The sequence below is a fragment of the Lactuca virosa genome, chromosome 1 (assembly GCF_052849685.1).
Source record: "Lactuca virosa cultivar CGN04683 chromosome 1, Lactuca_virosa_CGN04683_v6, whole genome shotgun sequence".
NCBI classification, from domain to species: Eukaryota; Viridiplantae; Streptophyta; class Magnoliopsida; order Asterales; family Asteraceae; genus Lactuca; species Lactuca virosa.
The window spans coordinates 252,216,932-252,240,044 of NC_136426.1; positions in this window are offsets into that span (position 1 = coordinate 252,216,932).

The window sequence follows — 23,113 nt, forward strand, 5'->3', positions numbered from 1 at the left end:
TCCATCCAGATACAGACGAGAAGTGCCTAGGACGGTAAACAGATGAGATAGTGCCCCCCTCATGCGAGAAAAGTCACCAGCGCCGTATAGACGATAGATCGCATTCTCCAAAGTTAATACTAGAATGCTGAGAACCATAGGATTACCTCCGCGACATAATACTTGAGCAAAGTAGACGGTAAGTCGCATTAAGCTTTATAACCCAGGTCATAAGGGAAATGTGGACGCAACGACAGTTTAGGTGTTAGCCGAAGGTTTATGCAAGAACCCGCACTTCCTGCGAACTGGAGGGAGCAGACACAATGGAGAGTGGAGCATGTCATAGAGATTTGTTAGACTATTAGGTGTCCCAATAAATACTATCTCTAAGGAGATAGTAGAACCACCTCCTGAAATAGTCAATCACTTCAGAAAATCTCTAAGGGCGAAGTTAGCCCCGATCAGAGACTGCTATCCACGAAACAGCGAATCAAGTGAGAGAATAATTCTCTCCGATTAGGGATCATGCTGTGAAGGCATCTATTAGACGATGATGAAAATTGAAATTTTCTAAGCATCGCCTGGTAAAACCCCCCTATCATACTGACCTTGAGATATTCCGTTAGGAACACCTCGAGAGTCAGAATGCAGGTCCATTTTGCACTAGGTCAAGATAGATGCCACGTAACCAATAGGTGCCAGCATATAGTAAACACTTCCAATGATCCAGAAAACCTCTGAAAGCCAATCATTAGGAGATACGAATCTGAAAACAACCTGTGCCTTCTAAGAACCAATCAGGAGGACTACACTCCCAGTAAGAGAGAACTTTTGGAACTTCAAAATGGCGATCACGCCAAGTGATGATCTAACCATGGAAGTACATTATGTTCTAAGTACTGAAACGTTCTATCTTCTCAAGAACTTAGGACCATCCGAGATTCTTGATAAGAACTGGTCCAACCTCCGTCAGACCTCAACTACTTAGGGATTTCATAAATTCCACCCAAATCCACCCACGTCTCAAACTTGAAAAAGTGCTTGTCCGACGTGACTCTCGAAATCCCACTCATCGAGATCGAAATCAACGAGAGCCCCAACTTCGTGTAGGAACCTATAGAGATCATGGACCGAGAGGTCAAGCGAACAAAGCAAAGCCGTATCACGATAGTGAAGGTTCGCTGGAACGCCAAGCGAAGACCTGATTTCACTTGGGAGCGAGAGGATCTGATGAAGCTAAAGTATCCTCATCTTTTTTGCTTCGCTAAATTGTATCTACGTGTGTGCTTGAACTTTAATTTCGGGACGAAATTCCCTCTAACGGGGGGATGATGTGACAACCCAAAATTTTCATTTGTATAAACTCCGCAGTCAAGCACATCAAATTAAATCCAAATTCATTTTAGTACGTTTTTGGCCGGTTTTCAGTCCGTTGGGTGTTTTTATTTTATACTCGTCAAGCGAACCAATAAAAGGAAGTATACTTTAGAGGTTGTCGTGCATCACGTAAGTCTCAAAACTCCAAGAGTTTGGAGTTTACGGCCCCAAACATGGAGTTTACGGTCATAAACTCTAAAGAGTATAAATATGACACTTAGTCATTTTTGGCTCACTTTTCACTTCCTAACTCAAGAACACCCAAGATTCTCTCTCAAGTATCATATCACATTTCCTCCAAAAATGTAAGTATTTCTTTCCTTGATTCGTTCATATAACACTTTATCTAGTGTTTATACTCGATTTCATCCATGGAAATCTCCTTTTTTCTTAGATCTTCAAGTGTTCTTCAAAACACCAAGAACACCAAGAACACACACTAGTGTTCTTGGCCCTTAAACACTTCTACAAGCCTCTTATAAGTAAGTACACTCCTCCTAACTAGTTTTTTGCTTAGAATACATGTTAAACCCTTGAAGAACATCAAAATCCCCAAGAACATATGTGTTTATGGTTCAAGAAGATCTCCTTGGACCGTAAACACCTTCAAGTGGGGTTTAGGTGCCTCTAACACCTTCTATAGCTTGTATAAAGGATTAGAACCTTGCATGCATGAGCTAGAGACACCAAAACACGAAATGGTTGGGTAACCATGAGTTTATGGCCGTAAACTCATGGGTTTACGACCGTAAACTCATGTGTTTACGACCGTAAACTCCCAAGGAGTGGTCCAAGGACTGTAAACTCCAACAAAGGGCCATTTCGAGCCCTAGTCACTTCCTAAGCCTTGGATTCGAGTCTAGCTTACTTCCTTGTGTAGTTTAGGACCTTAAAACACCCAATGACACCATTGCCATGAGTTTACGGCCGTAAACTCATGGGGGAAATGGTCCCAGAACCGTAAACCCATATGGTGCTACCATATGGGGAGTAAACTCCAATGTGAGGCCATACTCTCTTTAGATGCAACCTTTAGTACTCCTAGCACTTGTAGCAAAGTATTTTGATGTATTAGGATGTCTTTACTTTCTTAATTAGTTACTAAATGACTAATTAGATACATAAATGTATCATTACATGTTCAATAGGATCCACGTGGGTGTTCAAGTCCTCACTTGACACTTAGCATCCGATACCATCCGTTCATCCGAATCACCCACTACAGGTGAGTTCATACCCCTTAATTAACCTTTTAAATGATTTTAAATGCTTTTATGGGGGGATACAAGTTGAACTGATAAGTTATTATATCAATCACATGTGATTAATAACTGTCTAGCAAATAGATTTTTGCATGTTAAACCGTTTTATTCAGCTAAAGGTTTTCAAATCTTGTTTTCAAATCTCTTTTGAAAATACTAAAATCTCCTTTTAATTTATTAAACTTTTATCAAAGTTTTTTCGACTTAAATTCCTTGTTTAATTCATGTCTATATAGATATAGTTATATAAGTAGGGTTTGAAGGACTTAGGACTGGTAACCCGCTTTATTTCTTGTTCCTTGTTTGGTTGTCGACTTAGAGCATCCGGTTATTTGTCTGAGTGTCGTTGAAGTCCTAGTTATATATTATGTATATCTGGTTAGATATTAAAACTCTTATTCCAGTTCAACACCTTTGGGTAGCAAAGGCACCTAGATAACCTCTCAAGTAAACTATAATAGGTATAGTTTAGAAATCAACCATAACTTTCATGAAGGAGAACTTAATTATATCTATATCCTAAAAACTTGTACTTTTAGTAAAAGGAAAGGTTTATAGAAATCAAAACACGAGATACATCCTCATGACGCGGATTTCACCGTTGTCAAGTTGGTAACCAGAGTCTCCTGGAGGGAGAGCGTGCATTGTGTGTATAGATCTATACGGGACAGACCATCCCACATCCTGACTGCTAGCTATAGTCCCGGCCGACCAAGCCAAGGGGTGACAAATGTCACATTCATTTCGACGCCAGCAGGTCGTCGTGTTTACATCCGTCAATCAGTATGGTTACGAGTATCTTTACAATTACCTTATAATTCATGGCTTTAAGGTAAATATTATCACGGTATTTTCTACATATGAAACCATCATAATATATTTTCCTAGTTATACACTAGGCCACATTTTAAACCTTTAAACTAACCTACTTAGGATTAAAGGTTACTTTAGACTCCCCGAGGTGTATTGTCCATTTAATACCACCTGGAGTCTGTATTTTACTACTTTAGACTCCCCGAGGTGTATTGTCCATTTAATACCACCTGGAGTCTGTATTTTATTACTTTAGACTCCCCGAGGTGTATTGTCCATTTAATACTCCCCAAGGTGTATTGTCCATTTAATACTACCTGCAGTTGTATTTTATTACTTTATAAACAGCAACGTCATTGTTGAAGTAAAGCGTTATTTTCCCTATTACTTTTACTTGTGATCTTTTCACACATTTATTAAAGTATAAACTATATTTTGATAATGATAGTAACTTTTGGGGGAAAGTACTCCTTAAACAATAAAACAGTCGGGTCTTGGTAGAAGACTGCTTTTAGTAGAGAAACTCATTCATTTAAACATAAAACAATCGGGTCTTGGTAGAAGGCTACTTTTATTAGGAAATATAGGATTTTCTGGAAGGAATTCTAATACTCTGTAAACTCAAATCACCATCATCTAATGAGATTATTTTGAAGAAAACATGTATTTACATCAATGTCATTAAAATACTTATGAACTCACCTGCATTAAAATGCTGATACTCTCATTCAAAATAACTTGTCTTCTCAGGTCATCAGTAGACAGGTACACTCCGAGAGCTTTTGTAAAGTCAGCCTAGTACCAAACTGCAGCTTATGTTATTTTCTATATCTACTTTTGGATGGTGTTGCTAAATGTAACCTGTGTAAAACTTATACTATTAATGCAATGGTTGTTGTACTTTGATTACTATACTGCATGTGTTGTGATACTTCACATGACGTCCTCCACCCCAGAACGTTTCCGCCGTTCCGGTTTTGGGGTGTGACATTTGACCTAGTCAATATTACTTGCAAGATAATTCAACAATTAATTCAAATAATCAATTATTATCAAATAAGTAAATTATTATTTAAACAAATGGTAATTATCTTTTGTTTTGTCAAGGATATTGTCAAACAAGTGATAAAATTCAGATTTTATTAAACCAAAACGATTTAGGTAAGAATCCTTAAGCAAAACAGCAAGAAATCCCAAAAATCCCTCTGTCTGACGCTCCGACTCGCCGAGTCCCCTTATGGAATCATCGAGTTCATCCTACTCGTCGAGTCCACAATGGGACTTGCCGAGTCTGTCAGTCAGGGAGCAGAAAAAACGCTTTTTCAAGGCTTGAACAAATAATCAAGGCATCAATTCAATAGAAATCAATCAAAGCTCTGATACCACTGATGGGTTTGAGCCATAAGAACTTTCCTATATGCACATGCAAACCCTAATGCTTGGATCTAGGTTTCTCTAATTGAACATGCAATTTATCCAAGTCTTGCAAACCCTAGATCTAGTGTATACAATTCAAATGACATAAGAAACTCAGATCTAGATGATTACCTCTTGTTGCTTGCTTGAATCTTCTTGTTCTTGGAGCTTAGAGTCACAATTGTCACTCCTCTAATGGCTTACAAACACCAACTAGCAAGAGGATGATTTTGAGAGAGGTTGTAGGCACAAAATCGGCTCTAGGAACTCCTTAGGGTTTCTGGTAGGTGATTTCTGTAGCCCTTGGGGTCTTTAAATACTTGAGCTTTTAGGGTTACATCCTTAAACCCTAATTGGATAACTTAGGCCTTAAGCAGTCCACTTGCTTAACGATTTCCTGAGAATACAAGTTATTTTGAAAACGGTCAACATATATAATGTTTGTGAGTTCATAAGCACATTTGTATGAAAAGTTTATATCACTTTGTAAACACCAGAAAATCCGATATTTTCTGTAAAAGAATTAAATGGCTTGAAAGGTTTGTGTCCGATCTTGTAATAGAGCATGTGTGTTTTCTGTTTTGAAAATGTATAAAGAGAGAGTATTCCAGAAAATCCTATGTATTCTGTTGTACGTAGAAGGTAATGTATGATGTAAGTTTTCCAAGAAAATCCGATATTTCTGCTTGTAAAAGTGTTGTGGTATTAAACCCTAAGTCTGTAAATTGATGTTTGTATAAAATTGTGATTGTTGTATTGTTTATGTATTTCGTAAATTTTACAGTGGAGTTAATTTCTTTGTGAGTCATTATAACCATGCTTGATATGACAGATCTGCATGTCATGATGTTTTTCAGACGTCGACTTGTTTAAGGTAAGACATTTGTCACCCTAGACTGGCCTAGTCTAGCTGTAGCGAACAGCTCAGGTGCGGGGCTGTCAACCCCATATAGATCTATACGCAAACTCTCGCTCTCCCTCCAGGAGACTCTGGTTATAACTACAGGACTAAAGGTTGTGTACTAGGTAGGTACGAATGAATGAACGTGTCTCACAAAATCTTGAACTATATTTACGTGAATATTGAATCACACTATTTAATGTAGTAAACAATGTCTTTGAGTAGGTTTTAAGGTTATAAGGCCCATCAAGCATGTAAATGGACCACTAAGGCCCAATAAACATGTAAAGTATATTCCAGGCCCAACAAGCATGTAAATGGGCTACTAAGGCCCAAGAAACATGTAATGTATATTCCAGGACCAATAAGCATGTAAGTGGGCTACTAAGGCCCAATAAACATGTAAGGTATATTCCAGGCCCAATAAGCATGTAAAAGGGCAACTAAGGCCCACTAAACATATAATGTGTATTCCAAGCCCAATAGAAGTGAATTTAATGTATTTGACTCGTTTGTTATTATATTGTTTGATGGGTTTTGAGCATTGTAACACTCCTAAGGTCTACATGCAACCCTACAAACCTTGGATCTATGTTTTCTCTAAGATTCATGCAAATAAGAATTTTCCAAGGTTTACATCCAAACTAGCATGGCATGGGGTACTTGTAATATAAAAACTAGTAGAACGACATACCTTTATAGTTGCTTGGATTCCTTAAGACTTTGTAAGCCTAGCACCTCAAATGTGATGCCTCAAATGTTTCACACAACACCCACAACTCTTGGAATAACTTGAGAGAAGAACACTTTGATCACAAAATCGGCTAGCCCTCCTTATCTTATAATAGTCGCCGATTTTGCTAGCTATAGAGCTCTTTATATAGTGTGCCACATCTAGGGTTACACCATCTAAACCCTAATGTGCATGGATTTTCATTTCCCCCATGATCCATGGGTTATAACCTCCATGGAGCACCCAATGGGTCCTAGCCCAATCTAGTGAATCATGAACCATGAGCCCACTATATATGAATGAATGATTTACAAATCAATCCCCATATATTTAATTAGTCTCTTTTTGATCACAAAATTAATTCCAAAATAATTCTTGATCAATACTAATTAAATAATATGATTTCATATTAATATATTAGAACTTATAATATATTAACAAATCGTAAGTGTCCTTTTTCTCATTTTGTCTATCCAACAGTTGAGATGAAGATGCAACTCAAATGGACCATGCCAAGACGGGTCAAGTGCATACTAAATATAGTTATGGATTTGACACCTTATCCAACAGTCTCCCACTTGGATAAGTCTAATAACTATAGTTACAGGTATGACTTCAGGAACCGACCAGCAATCGTAGCTCTTTCAAAGTCTCGCGGAACTGAGATGATGATGCGCCATTTAATATAAGTGATCATATAATCCTCTATTCTAGATATCAGTCGGACAAATACATGGAACAATGTCGTAGTTATTGTCTAGTAGTTTGTTTCCCGATTTCCGATTTGTTTGACATAGAACTAAACTGAACACATCAATTTGGTTCTGACCGGGCCCGGTACATGGGTCAAAACAAAATCATCGAGGGGCCCAGATATTGCTTTTATTCCTCCAAGGACTAAAAGGAACAGATAAACTTCGACTCATATGCTTTTTCTACTACTTGTTGAATCATACACAAAGGCACGTTTTATAACATCGAGTTACCAATGCGTTTTCGTACAATCAATGTATAACCAACTCATAGTCAACAACTCATATCTCTAGGTATGAAGATTTATATGATATTACCGTCTCAAGATCACTCGGGATAAATTCCATGAAGTGATACAAGTGAGCGTGGGTTGAATCCAATACTCAGAACTTATGAGCACTCATGAATGTTGTAGCAACCATTGCTATGTCTAGCACCTTAGACATCTACAAACCCAATTCATGATAGTCTTGATTCATATCTACTTCCAACATATGACTGACTGTGGAGAGTTTGAATAAAGTAATTTTTCTGGAAGTCAAAACATGCAAAATTGAAACAATAGTAAATAATTGACACAATATAGCAACACCTTACTTATAAATAAACAACAACTTTTATTTAATCATCAAATGTCAATTTACATTTTACAAGTTTCAAAAATAACTATCTAATCTGTAAAACTAACATCATCCTTCAGCCCGATGCGCCTTGGATGCTGCAAATGCTTAACCCTACACAGTCCCTTCATGAGGGGATCTGTTGGATTCTCATCTGATGATACCCTCTTTACCACGAGGATTCCTTCTTCTATCTGATGTCTAATAAAATGGTATTTTATGTCGATGTGCCTGGATCTGCCGTGATCCCTTGGTTCCTTAGCTAAGGCAACTGCACCCTCATTGTCACAGAAAATCTCCATAGGCTGCTTAATAGCTGGTACAACTCCAAGGTCTCCAATGAAGTTCTTTAGCCATATAGCCCCCTTTGTCACCTCGCTTCTGCTATGTACTCTGATTCGCAAGTTGAATCAGCCACTGTTTCCTGCTTGGAACTTTTCCAAGTAATTGCTCCTCCATTTATGGTAAAGTCCCAACCCAACTTAGAGTGGAAATTATCCCTATCAGTGTGGAAGCCAGCATCACTATACTCCACTACCCTTAAGTCATCACTCCCACCAAGGGTAAGGACCCAGTCGCTAGTCCTTCGTAGGCACTTGAGAATATTCTTCACCGCAGTACAGTGAGCCTTGCCTGGATTCCCATGATATCTTTTGACCATGCTCAAAGCAAAGGCCACATCAGGGCGAGTACAATTCATAGCATACATGATTGAGCCCCCAGTGGAAGCATATGGTACATGACTCATCTCCGCTATCTCAGCCTCTGTACTCGGACTCTGAGCCTTATTCAGTTTGACATTGCTTTGGATTGGTAAGTCACCTTTCTTGGAATTCTGCATGCTGAACCTATTCAGCATCTTATCCAAGTAGGTACTTTGACTAATTCCAACTAGTCTCTTACTCCTGTCTCTCAAAATCCTTATCCCTAGGATATAGGCAGCTTCTCCAAGGTCCTTCATAGCGAAAATCTTCCCACGCCAGGACTTTACTTCCTGCAGAGTTGGGATGTCATTTCCTATGAGTAGTATGTCATCCACATACAGTACCAAAAAACTAACTATACTCCCACTAGCCTTGACATATACACAGGACTCATCTTCGCTCCTCGAAAAACCAAACTCTTTGACTTTCTCATCGAAACAAAGATTCCATCTGTGAGGTGCTTGCTTCAATCCATAGATGGATTTCTCAAGCTTACACACTCTATTAGGGTACTCTGTACTGACAAAACCCTCTGGCTGACTCATGTAAACATCCTTAGCCAACTTTCCATTAAGGAAAGCGGTTTTGACATCCATTTGCCATATTTCATAGTCATGAAATGCAGCAATGGCTAGCATAACCCTAATAGACTTAATCTTCGCTACTGGTGAAAATGTCTCATCATAGTCAACTCCCGGAGTTTGAGAAAAGCCCTTTGCAACCATTCACGCCTTATAAGTGTGTACATTACTATCCATGTCGGTCTTCTTCTTGAAGATCCATTTGCACCAGACTGTCTTACGACCTGGTACATTGTCAACCAAGTTCCAAACTTGATTGTCATACATGGATTGTATCTTGCTATCCATGGCCTCTTTCCATTTGGTAGATTCAGGACCTGCCATGGCTTCCTTAAAGCTGTTAGGTTCATCGAGATTTACCAGTGTCCTATCACTGATAAATTCATCACCTTCTGCGGTAATATGAAAACCATAGTAATGCTCGGGTGGATTCCTAACTCTTATGGAACGCCTCAGAGGTACGGACTCATCAACAGGAGTTTCCTCCTCAGGTTGATCGCTAGGGTTTGAGGTTCCTTCACCGCTTGACTCTTGAATTTCTTCAAGCTCAATTTCCTCCCACTGTTTCCTTGGCTTATGAATTCTCTCTCACGAAAGACCCCTCTTCTTGCCACAAAGACCACATTCTCACTGGGTCTGTAGAAGAGATAACCAAAGGAATTGCATGGGTAGACGATGAAAATACATCGCTCACTTAGAGGTTCGAGCTTATCCTGAGTCTCACGTCTCACGAAAGCCTCGCAACCCCAAATCTTGATGTGGTCTAAATTGGTAACTTTCCCAATCCACATCTTGTGATGTGTTTTGCCAACCTACTTGGTAGGGACTAGATTTAGGATATCGGCGGCAGTCTCTAAGGCATACCCCCAGAATAAGATTGGTAACGAAGCTCGACTCATCATGGAACGAACCATGTCCAACAAGGTTCGATTACGCCTCTCAGCCACACCATTAAGTGGTGGTGTTCTAGGAGGTGTCAATTGTGAAACAATTCCACATTCCTTAAGATAGTCAAGGAACTCTGTACTAAGATACTCTCCTCCTTGATCGAATCGGAGCATCTTAATGTTCCTGCCCAACTGATTCTCCACTTCATGTTTAAACTCTTTGAACTTTTCAAAGGTTTCTGACTTATGCTTGATTAAGTAGACAACCATATCTACTGTAATCATCAGTAAAAGTCACATAGAAGTGGTTTGCATCCCTTGTGGCGGTTCTGAAGGGTCCACACACATCTGTGTGTATGAGGTCCTACAAACCTTCACCCCTAGCACAAGTACCAGTGAAGGGTGACTTTGTCATTTTTCCAAGCAAACAAGACTCGCAACTATCATCTGACTTTAAGTAAAACGACTCCAAAACTCCAGCCTTCTGGAGTTGGCCTATGCGCTTCTTGTTAACATGTCTAAGACGACAATGCCACAAGGATGCTTTATCCAAACAAGTGGAATAATCGATATGTAATACATTATTTCCTAGGTTGTCTACAACAAACACAGTTTCGTATACACCATCACAAGGTAATGCTTTAAAATAAAGAACATTATCATAAAATGCATTAATACCACCAACTTCATTATCAAATGAAAAAGTTAATCCTTGTTTGTACAATCCATGAAAGGAAATAATATTTTTCGCCATTTTAGACGAGTAAACACACTTATTCAAATCTAACACTAACCCACTACGTAGCAACAAAGAATAAACTCCAATCTTGGTGACAAGTGTAACTTTCCTATTCCCCATGATCAAGTTTATTTTTCTGTGCTCCACATCCTCACTTCTTCTTAGGCCCTGCCAATCATAACATATATGAATACCACAACCTGTATCAAGAACCCAAGAAGTAGAATGTGATGAGTTATTTGACAATGTAGTGTAAATACATGCATGGGTAGCTTTGACCTTCCCATCCTTAACATCTTGCAGGTACTTGGGGCAGTTTCATTTCCAGTTCCCCTTTTTCTTGACAATAGAAGCATTGAGCTTCTTTTGGGTTTGAAAAAGGAGTGACAGAACCACCTTTGGTTCCACTTGAAGAGAAGCCATCAAGATACTTTCCCTTGGTACCCTTCGAAGGGTTTTTCCTCTTCTTCCCTCTACTTTGCCCGATTGCCAGAACAGGGGCGGCGGTAGGAGTAGGAGTAGTAACAACCAATTTGCCCTTAAGACCAGTTTCATTGGTCTTCAAGAGCCCTTGAATTTTGCTAAGTGTGACCTCCTCCTTGTTCATGTGATATGTCATTCGGAATTGATCATAACAAGTAGGTAAGGAGTGCAGTATGATATCAATAGCCAACTCCTCGGGAAAGTTCACATTCAACTTCATCAGACGGTCCACAAACCTTTGCATTTTATGCATGTGGCTCGTGATGGGTTCACAATCCTTCATTCGGGTTGTTATCATGGAAGCGATGATTTCATACCTCTCTTGACGAGCACTTTGATGGTAGCGGTCCATCAGGTCCATGTGCATCTCAAAAGGGTAAAAGTCCTAATAGGACTTCTGGATTTCATCTTTAATTATGGCCAACATGATACATGCCACCTTGGTAGCATCTCTCTCATGTGCCCTAAAGTCAGCGATCTCCTCTGGAGTAGCAGTCGACTCATCAATTTCCTTCAGCTCTTTGTCGAGGACATATTCATTGTCCTCGTAATGAGTGACCATCCTCATGTTCCTGATCCAATCATTAAAGTTTGAACTATCAAGGATGAATCTCCCACAAAGGTTCATGAGAGAGAAGGAGCCGGTAGGGATTGAGCCAGAAGCAGCATTGTTTGAAGACATCTGGATAGAAGAAAGACAAGTTTAGATTAGATATAGAATCCTTAATAAGACACCCAAATGTAATATTAAGGCTAGGACCCAGCACAATACTTCATAACTTGGAAGAGGGATTCTATAATCCAAACTATGAAATATTTGAAGGTAGGTGAATGACGATTCACCAATTTCCACCATGAAAAACGAAATAAATTATTAGGTTTTAATTGGATTGAAACTCCTACATTTTTTTTGAGATTCATTGAACTCTTAAATGGCATGTTTAAATCTCGATTGTTCCCCCTCAAGTTTGTGACTGGGATGCCGAGGATCACAAACAAGGTGTGAATAACCTGCAAATTTACTTGGTACCCTTAAAATTTATCACCTAATCGATGTGTCGGTTACCCACATGCACTCCACCGATCTATGATAAATATTAAGTCACCCTTTTCCACTCTTACTAGTCCATGTTAGTGTGCCGGTTACCCATACACGCTCCACCAACGACTTCGTAAGGTACAAAGTGTAATTTCATGGGATAGCACCAATTTCACATTTTCCTAAAGTAACTAAGATTGGGAATTTATAAAAGCTTTAGTTACTTTATATATTTCATTATAATTTTAATGAGAATTATAGTCCTTGTCCTACCCATTCGGCTAACGACCCTTCACCAGTCAAAGAAGCGGTGGGTGAGAGTGGACACCCATTAAGCTTGTAACATCGTAAATTTTGAATAAATTTTTCATTTTTAAAATCATATAATTCTCATAACACATTTCACAAAAAATCTCATTTATTTAATTTTGTAAAACACAACTCCATAATTGTTTGATTAATAATCCAGGATCCTCAAAAACATAGATTTTTCTCTGTTGTGTACGATCAAGCCGGTGCCCTCCCGCGATCCTGAGAAAACCTGAAACACATAACACATAACACGGTAAGCATGAAGCTTAGTGAGTTCCCCAAAATACCATGCACAAATAATTAGGCACTCGAGGCTATAGCTCTGTAAGACCCTCCGGTCAATGTGTCTCAGTGGGACCCTCCAGTCTCACAGCTCGTTGGACCCTCCGGTACGGTCTAAGTGAGACCATTCCGGTCTCACTACTCGTTGGACCCTCCAGTCCTGTCTAAGTGAGGACCCTCCGGTCTCATACTCTGATGGACCCTCCGGTCCTAACTCTGATGGCTCTGAGTAATATACAGCATAAATCACAAAGAAATAATGCAGGATATCACAATACACAATATAAACACATAAGATATCTCAGTCACACAAAATACCACTCATGGTAAGTATAGTGAGAAGACTCACCTCGCAAGCAAGCTAGTAACAGTCTCGTACGCGGAAATATTGAACTAGCCTCCACCTAACACATAGGGTAAACATCTCTAATTAGTACTCTATTCATACTCAAATAGACCAAAGGCTATTCTCTCTCTCTCTCTCTCTCTCTCTCTCTCTCTCTGTCTAACTCTTGAAGTTGATAAAAGACCATTTTACCCCTCCCTGGTCTCCATTACTCATGGTTAACCCAACCCTATAGTCAACCGAAGTCAAACTCAAGTCAAAAGTCCATGTTTAACCGGACTCACCGAGTGCACCCTTGTGACTCGTCGAGTCCACTCATTTCCTCAGAAGTCTCGTGAAAGTCCAGCTCAGCTCGGCCAGTTGACCCCCAACTCGCCGAGTTATCGCATGGTTCAGCTCTTCGGGACAAACCCTAACCAACTCGTCGAGTCGGCTCACCGACTCGGCGAGTCCATCCAAACTCATTTCTCATTCAAACAATTTTGAGGCAGAAAACCTTACCAAACTCCAGATCCAGCCTCCCAAGGCTCGAATGTCACGTAAAGCTTCGATCTTTACGTTTATGTATGGAATAATAGCTCCATAACATCAACTACATGTTCTCAAAAGGGTTGGACACACAAGATCTCACTTCTAACCCAATAAAGCTCAGGTCCTAGGGCTCACAAGACCTCCTACATTCCAGATATGAGGTTTCAACCTCAAACCATGTTTCATTTAACTCATAGGTACAAAAGAATGGGAGAAAATCCCTAAAACTCCCAAAAATGAGATCAAGCACAAGGAATGGACAAGATGAGAATTTTGTACCTCCACACAGCAGCTAATGCACTCAAAACCACAGATCTATAGGTTTTCTTTGATCCAAATCACGTAGCTCTTCATCCTCCTTCATAGAAGTGCAGCAAGATTGCCCACAATGATCACACACTCACTCCACAAAGGATGGAACGGTTTTAGGGTTTCTCTCAGGCTCTCAAGGGTGAGTGGAGGTGGAAATGAGAGCCTAAAGCCCCTTAAATAGGTCACAAACCCGGACATTTAGGGTTTCTCTGCCCAGCACCTACTCGGCGAGTCAGCTCTCTGACGCGTCGAGTCCATTCATTAAATCCTCGCGAGCAACTCGACTCGACTCGGCGAGTCGGACTCACGACTCGTCGAGTCACTCTCTAAATCTAAAGGTTAAGCATTCATTTATATATATCTGAAAATCCAGATGTTAAAATTCTCCCCCACTTGAATTTGATTTCGCCCTCGAAATCGCCCCTCAAATCACATAGATCGAACCCAAAAACCTGAAAATCACAACTGAAAAGACCTCACACCACTTAGATGTATTTCCCCATGGACACCTGAATCCAAACAGGAACTTCCAAATCCAGAAAAGGTCAACCTCCTCTGTCGCCATGATACTCTCTATGACTCCCCGAAAGTTGGGTACTCTAGTGGCCTGTATCACTACTAGACCGCCCTCTCAAGATATCACCATGTTATCAGCTCCTCGAATAACAGACCCCGATGACTCACTACTCCTCTGATCCTTTCCTCGCGAGTGATAAACAAGTCAACCCCCCAAAAATAGGCTTCCAATCACTTAAACCAGATATATTAAACAATCCCGGTCATACTCCAAAATGTAAGGATCACATCACACCAGGGACCCATCCACTGAACTGTAATCAAAACCCATCTGAACAATGAACTCTCAACACCCTGTCTTTGGACACAAGAGAAAACTCATGCTTGCTCAACAATATCCTCTGACTTCTTACAATCATGAACCTCTGCTCCCTCCCAGATATCCCTTTCAACACTGAGCACCCGGTCAACTCTCGACCCCACAGTTGAACCTCCAAAGGTTACCCATAACATGCCCCAAAATGTGCCATTGTGACACACAAGTCACGAAGTTCGCTTTACACCAAGCGAATACTACAATCCCAACTGAACTCGTCTCACCCTCGACCTCTGTCGTCTACTACTCATTAGCTCCATGCGTCTCGAGGTCCTTCCCATACAAACGAACTGACCCTCACAGGTCTAAGACATCAGATGTCACACAATACCCCTCAAAAAGGAACCCACCTCTATGCTCGGAATCTCATCTCGCCTTCATAATACACCACTAGAGCCAACTCAAACTCGAGAGTCTGGCCCGACACGAAATTGGAACCACTCGTCCCAATGAAGCAGTCAACTCGTAATCCATGACTCGCAACTTTTGCGTACATCACTACATCCAATTACTTATGATTGCGATAACCACACCTTGACTCAGAATACGATAACTCCCGACCATTAGGGAGACCCCAGTCTCGCCCATGGCCTGTCCACCACGTTCCCACAGACTCAATGATAAGCTACCCAATCCTAGGAACTCCTCTGCGTCATGCTCTGGCTAGTGAAACTACGGCTCCCCGCAGTTCCACAACACTCTCTCACTGACCAGTGAAAGCTACGGCTCCCCGCAGTTTCACAATGCTCTCCCACTACTTGGCGAGTACTACGGCTCCCCGCAGTATCGCCACAGCATCTCGCTGACTGGTGGACACTACGGCTCCCCGTAGTATCACCACACCCTCTCGCTGACTGGTGAATACTACGGCTCCCCGTAGTATCACCACACCCTCTCTCTCCAACTCATGGATGATGCAGTTCCCTATAGTATCACCACACCCTCTTGCTCTCATCCTTAAATTGACTATATAATGCGTTCACTAACTCTTGTTTCGCGGCCCAACATCGGTAGGTGCACTCACACCCATCCAAAAATAAGCATCACTACTCCTGACGGCAACCGCCATGACAAAACTCCTTTCCTCGCTGCAATTCACATTCTTAAATAATCTCGCTTGATATCAATTAGCCGAAGGGCTCCCACTGGAATCATAGATACTTGCTACACCACATGCCATCTCTTAACTCAAAACTCAAAATAACTTAAAATCTAGGACATCATACTCGGATACCTCAGTACACCATCACAGAACCTCACGACGTCTTGCCTCTACCACTGATCTCATACTCACGACATCATACTCAGTTACCACGTTGCCTTCTCGGAATCTTGAAACCGATCTTCCTCTCGCACCACTTGTAACCTCAGTATACTCCATCTCCCAATTTGAAACACAGTAATATCGTCAATGGCTCAGAACATGTTGACGAAAACCTCAACCTTCACCCTCTACTGATCACCACCCATACGAAACTACTCATATCGACTCTGAATTTGGTTGAAAATTCAACTTCTGCCCCCTCCTGGAGTATAGATCACAATCTATACCTATACCTGTAAATTCCTGCTATTGCACCCTAAATTCAGCGACCCAGCCGCACTCGAACTCAACATTCGCAGCCCGAAAAATCCATGGCCACAATAAATTATCCGACCAACGGCCACCTACCGTGGATCCCCATGACTATTTCTCTAACCGCGCTTGAACGGATCACTGATCCCCTCACTAGAATGCCCAGTTCTCCCGCACTTAGGGTTCGAACCATCACCAATTGGCATACCCACAATCTACTCTACAGACTGTTTCACCTGGTACATCACACTTACTCTTGGAAATTATCACAGAACACTCGATGACCTTCCCGATAGGGACGAAGCAACTCCAAACATCCCGAATCTCAGATAAAATCCTCGAAACTTCCTAACTTGATTGCCCCTAGTCATGTTGAATGCCTCAGACCGACACACCGCCGGATACTCCAACTGTCCCAACACAGTCCTGACTCTCAATCTGGAAATAATGCACTATTACGCACCTCGTTTCTGATTCCTCGACCAGTCTCCCAGCGTCATTCAAATCTCATACTGACAAACTACCAGACATCTCAACGGTCATGTAGTAGTCATAACTCTTAGTCTGAAATTTAATGAACTATCACACTCCTCATCCTCGACTCCCCAACCAACGTCCCATCATGAGAATTATCATGATAGCAGAGACCTCACTCCCACGCTCGATATCCATCATCGACGATGAGAGCCACTGCCCAACATACTCCTCTTGATCACCCGAAACTGATGCTAACATATGCCCTACTATACTCAAATAGGGTATATACTTGTCCTTGACCATCGCAGTCTCCAGTGATGATCCTTTCATACTATAATACTACCTTGCGGTAGACAACTGCCCAGATACTCCGGCGAAAGATCGCAACCAATGCTACCCCACAGGGTTTATCCCCAAGCTCAGAAACCGAAAGTCTAAATATCTCTTCTGCTTCTCACGGGAAGCGGAAATAGCACAACTCTGGTCACAGAAAGTGACATCTCCTCTATCGGCCAATTGCTCGATTCAGACCGTAATCCTCCATAAATCACCATCTTCTACTCATCCCTGAGTCTTGCGACTCCAACTGGCGTCTCACAAAATCTTCTCGGAAACCAACTCGATTTCCCCCTCAAGGTACGCTCCATTGAAACTCGTTTAACATGGCCCTCTGGCCCCACACTCTATCACATCTGATCCCAGTCTAATCAATCTCAACGGGATAGCTGGTAAAACCAGAAGCACTATCCGCCACGAATCATGGTACTCGAACCATGCTATCTCCTCTCAATCTGCTACGAATCATGGTACTCGAACCATGTTATCTCCTCTCAATATGCTATGAATCACGGTACTCGAACAATGTGATCACCTCCCAATATGCTACTTAGAACCTCTGGAATTCTCCCTGTATCGAGTATGGATCCTCTGCTTTCAGTTGTACGGGCCCATACTACCTGCCACATCTACCCATACTTTCCACACGGATCACCCCAGATTTCCTAAATAGCTGCTCCACCTCCTCAATCATCAATCTCGTCATACCTGGTCTCTCCCTGCGAATACTCTCCTCTATCACCATACTCATCTGACAAAGGTCACTCTCTAGGCTCTTCCTAGGTTCTCACACGTCTCTGCCATCAGCTGCTGAAGAACTCCTTATGATGCCAACCGTCTACCTCCTGAATATCGTCATATTCACTTAGTAGCTGACTCTCATCATCAAGAGTTCCACAAAGCACAAAGCAAACAGCATTCGGGCATCGAATGATCTCCACCAGCACGTAAAACCACTCTAGGATACAACTCCACTTGCTCTACACACACTCAAAGGTGTCACCGAACTCAAGCAACTCTACCCCACGCGGGTATCTAACTACTGTCTTAGTCGGCTCCTCCAATGCTCGTCTAGGTATCTCTCCTAGATTACTCCGCTACTCAGAACTCTCTCTAAAAGATTCCTGCTAGATACTCTTACACCGTGCATACTCAAAGCACATCAAAGATAACAACAACTCCTAGGCTAAGGCATCACAAATCAGGCAACTCTAGCCCTAATATATGAAATATCTAGCCTATCTTCTAGCATGCATCACTAATATCTCAATAATAACTCATAACACAAGTAAATAAAGGTATTTTGGGAAATCACCGCTCGGGCTCTGGCTGATTGTACACACTGCTCTTTCTCTTTTTTCTTTTAGGAACTCTTGCTCGTTTTAGAAAATCATTTGTTTTGAAAAATCTCCTCAAATCCTCAGTTTGAGTCCAGACTTGCCCAAAGTTGCATCTGAATCCCTCAAACCAACGCTCTGATACCAACTTGTAACACCGTAAATTTTGAATAAATTTTTCATTTTTAAAATCATATAATTCTCATAACACATTTCACAAAAATCTTATTTATTTAATTTTGTAAAACACAACTCCATAATTGTTTAATTAATAATCCAGGATCCTCAAAAACATAACTTTTTCTCTGTTGTGTACAATCAAGCCGGTGCCTTCCCGCGATCCTCAAAAAACCTTAAACACATAACACATAAAACGGTAAGCACGAAGCTTAGCGAATTCCCCAAAATACCATGCACAAATAATTAGCCACTCGAGGCTATAGCTCTGTAAGACCCTCCGGTCAATGTGTCTCAGTGGGACCCTCCAGTCCCACAGCTCGTTGGACCCTCCGGTCCGGTCTAAGTGAGAACCTTCCGGACTCACTACTCGTTGAACCCTCCGGTCCGGTCTAAGTGAGTACCCTCCGGTCTCGTACTCTGATGGACCCTCCGGTCCTAACTCTGATGGCTCTGAGTAATACCCAGCATAAATCACAAAGAAATAATGCAGGATATCACAATACATAATATAAACACATAAGACATCTCAGTTACACAAAATACCACTCATGGTAAGTATAGTGAGAAGACTCACCTCGCAAGCAAGCTAGTAACAGTCTCGTACGCGGAAATCTTGAGCTAGCCTCCGCCTAACACATAGGGTAAACGTCTCTAATTAATACTCTATTCATACTCAAATACACCGAAGGCTATTTTCTCTCTCTCTCTCTTTCTCTCTTTGTGTCTAACTCTTAAAGTGGATAAAAGACCATTTTATCCATCCATGGTCTCCATTACTCATGGTTAACCCAACCCTATAGTCAACCGAAGTCAAACTCAAGTCAACAGTCCATGTTTGACCCGACTCGCCGAGTGCACCCTTGTGACTCGTCGAGTCAACTCATTTCCTCAGAAGTCTCGTGAAAGTCCAACTCAGCTCGGCGAGTTGACCCTCGACTCGCCGAGTTATCGCATGGTTCAGCTCTTCGGGACAAATCCTAACCAACTCTTCGAGTCGGCTCATCGACTCGGCGAGTCAATCCAAACTCATTTCTCATTCAAACGATTTCCAGGCAGAAAACCTTCCCAAACTCCAGAGCCAGCCTCCCAAGGCTCGAATATCACGTAAAGCTTCGATCTTTACGTTTATGTATGGCATAATAGCTCCATAACATCAACTACATGTTCTCACAAGGGTTGGACACACAAGATCTCACTCTTAACTCAATAAAGCTCAGGTCCTAGGGATTACAAAACCTCCTACATTCCATATCTGAGGTTTCAACCTCAAACCATGTTTCATTTAACTCATAGTTACAAAAGAATGGGAGAAAAGCCCTAAAACTCCCAAAAATGAGATCAAGCACAAGCAATGGACAAGATGAGAATTTTGTACCTCCACACAGCAGCTAATGCACTCAAAACCACAAATCTACAGCCTTTCTTTGATCCAAATCACGTAGCTCTTCATCCTCCTTCATAAAAGTGCTCCAAGATTGCCCACAATGATCACACACTCACTCCACAAAGGATAGAACGGTTTTAGGGTTTCTCTCAGGCTCTCAAGGGTGAGTGGAGGCGGAAATGAGAGCCTAAAGCCCCTTAAATAGGTCACAAATCCGGACATTTAAGGTTTCTCTGCCCAGCACCTACTCGGCGAGTCAGCTCTCCGACTCGTCGGGTCCATTCATTAAATCCTCGCGAGCAACTCGACTCGACTCGGCGAGTCGGACTCACGACTCGTCGAGTCACTCTCTAAATCTCAAGGTTAAGCATTCATTTATATATATATATATATATATATATATATATATATATATATATATCTGAAAATCCGGATGTTACAAAGCTTCCATTTTATAGGAAACAACCTTATACCCCCCTTATAGACCGGCTTCGTGAATGAGGCTTACTAACGGTAAGACTGACTTGCTCTTATACATATACACATATATATATATATATATATATATATATATATATATATATATATATATATATATATATATATATATATATATATATATATATTATTAACTTATAATATTATAAAGTATAAGGGTTGAATTTTAACTTTTAAAACTCTAGGGTTTGGAATTAAAGTTTTCTAAAGGACTTTACAAATTCCAAAACTTGAGGGCAAGTTTTGAAACTGTTCAAAACCTTTCATGTTCATAACTTATGGGTTTAATGGTTTATTAAAATGAAGACTCTTCATATTATGTAACCTATGGCTCTTTAATGACAATTAAAAAAAGTGACTTCTGGTAATCCATAACTTGAGGACAAATTATGGACTCCATCAATAGCCATTAAGATCAAGAATTACACTAACAATCAATTTGAAAATAATTCCTATGATCTACTAAAACTCATAATTATGAACATTCATATCAACAATTTCAAGAATCATATAAACACATATAAAACTTGAAATTTTGATAATAACCATTGTAAATGGATTAGCATAATCATTACCACATCAAAAAAAGATTTTACAAGTCCAAAGCAGTTTAGGGTAATAATTCTAGTCCATTTCCAGCAGCAAAACTCGAAAATCTGCACATAGGGCCTCCTACTTGTCGAGTGCATGAACCTACTCGACGAGTAGGATGAATATATGCATGGACTCGTCGAGTCCCCCCATGGACTCAGCGAGTTCACTCAGCAGAATGCAGAAATTTCGACTTTCTTCAACAATTTGCATCAAGTATCAAGAAAACAAGCCAAGGCTCTGATACCACTGATGGGTTTTGAGCATTCTAACACTCCTACGGTGTACATGCAACCCTAGAAACCTTGGATCTATGTTTTCTCTAATATTCATGCAAATAAGAATTTTCCTAGGTTTACATCCTAACTAGCATGGCATGGGGTACTTGTAATATAAAAACTAGTAGAACGACATACCTTTGTAGTTGCTTGGATTCCTTAAGACTTTGTGAGCCTAGCACCTCAAATGTGATGCCTCAAATGTTTCACACAACACCCACAACTCTTGGAATAACTTGAGAGAAGAACACTTTGATCACAAAATCGGCTAGCCCTCCTTGTCTTATAATAGTCGCCGATTTTGCTAGCTATGGAGCTCTTTATATAGTGTGCCACATCTAGGGTTACACCATGTAAACCCTAATGTGCATGCCTTTTCATTTCCCCCATGATCCATGGGTTATTACCTCCATGGAGCATCCATGGAGCACCCAATGGGTCCTAGCCCAATCTAGTGAATCATGAACCATAAGCCCACTATATAAGAATGAATGATTTACAAATCAATCCCCATATATTTAATTATTCTCTTTTTTATCACAAAATTAATTCCAAATTAATTATTGATCAATACTAATTAAATAATATGATTTCATATTAATATATTAGAACTTATAATATATTAACAAATCGTAAGTGTCCTTTTTCTCATTTTGTCTATCCAACAGTTGAATTGAAGATGCAACCCAAATGGACCATGCCAAGCCGGGTCAAGTGCATACTAAATATAGTTATGAACTTAGACACCTTATCCAACATTGTTCGCTCTTGTTCAATTGTTTAGCAAAATGACATAAAAGGGCCACTTTTCGTAATATTGACATTTTTGGTCCATTAGACTAAAAATTTACAATTTAGGCATGTTTTTGGTAGAAATAACATTTTCGGTCCCTTAAGACCAAAAGTTCACATTTAAGGACTAGTTTCAAATAAAATAACATTTTTAACCAACTTTTGTCAAAATATCAATTTTCGGCCCAATTTTAATAAAATTTACATTTTCGGCCCAATTGTATGAAGTTTTACATTTTCGGCCCAAAAGCATAGAATTTAACCGTTTTGACACAAGTTTGATAAAATTATCATTTTCATCGCATATAACCGAAAAATAACATTTTTGGCCCAAATTTGTTTTAAATGACACGTAAGTCCGCAAAAGTCCAAAATTTACAAACTTAGCCCATGAAACCGTGAAGGTCCAATTTGAGGCCCGTTTGTGAAAATTTACATTTTTAGCCCTTTGAAATTCATGAATAACATAAAGATCCATGTTTATATAAAATAATCCTTTTTGGTCCTTTCAAAACCGAGGGTTACATAAGCACCTCATTTTTTATTATTTTGTCAATTTTGGCCCTTTACACGATTTTCTTAGTTTCAACATCCTTGAAATGATTTAATCCTTTCATTTTCATAATATGTTGCATCAAGTGGTTTTTTTCACAAATACCATCATGTTTTAGCATATTTTTCGAGTTTATGAAAATTTCAACA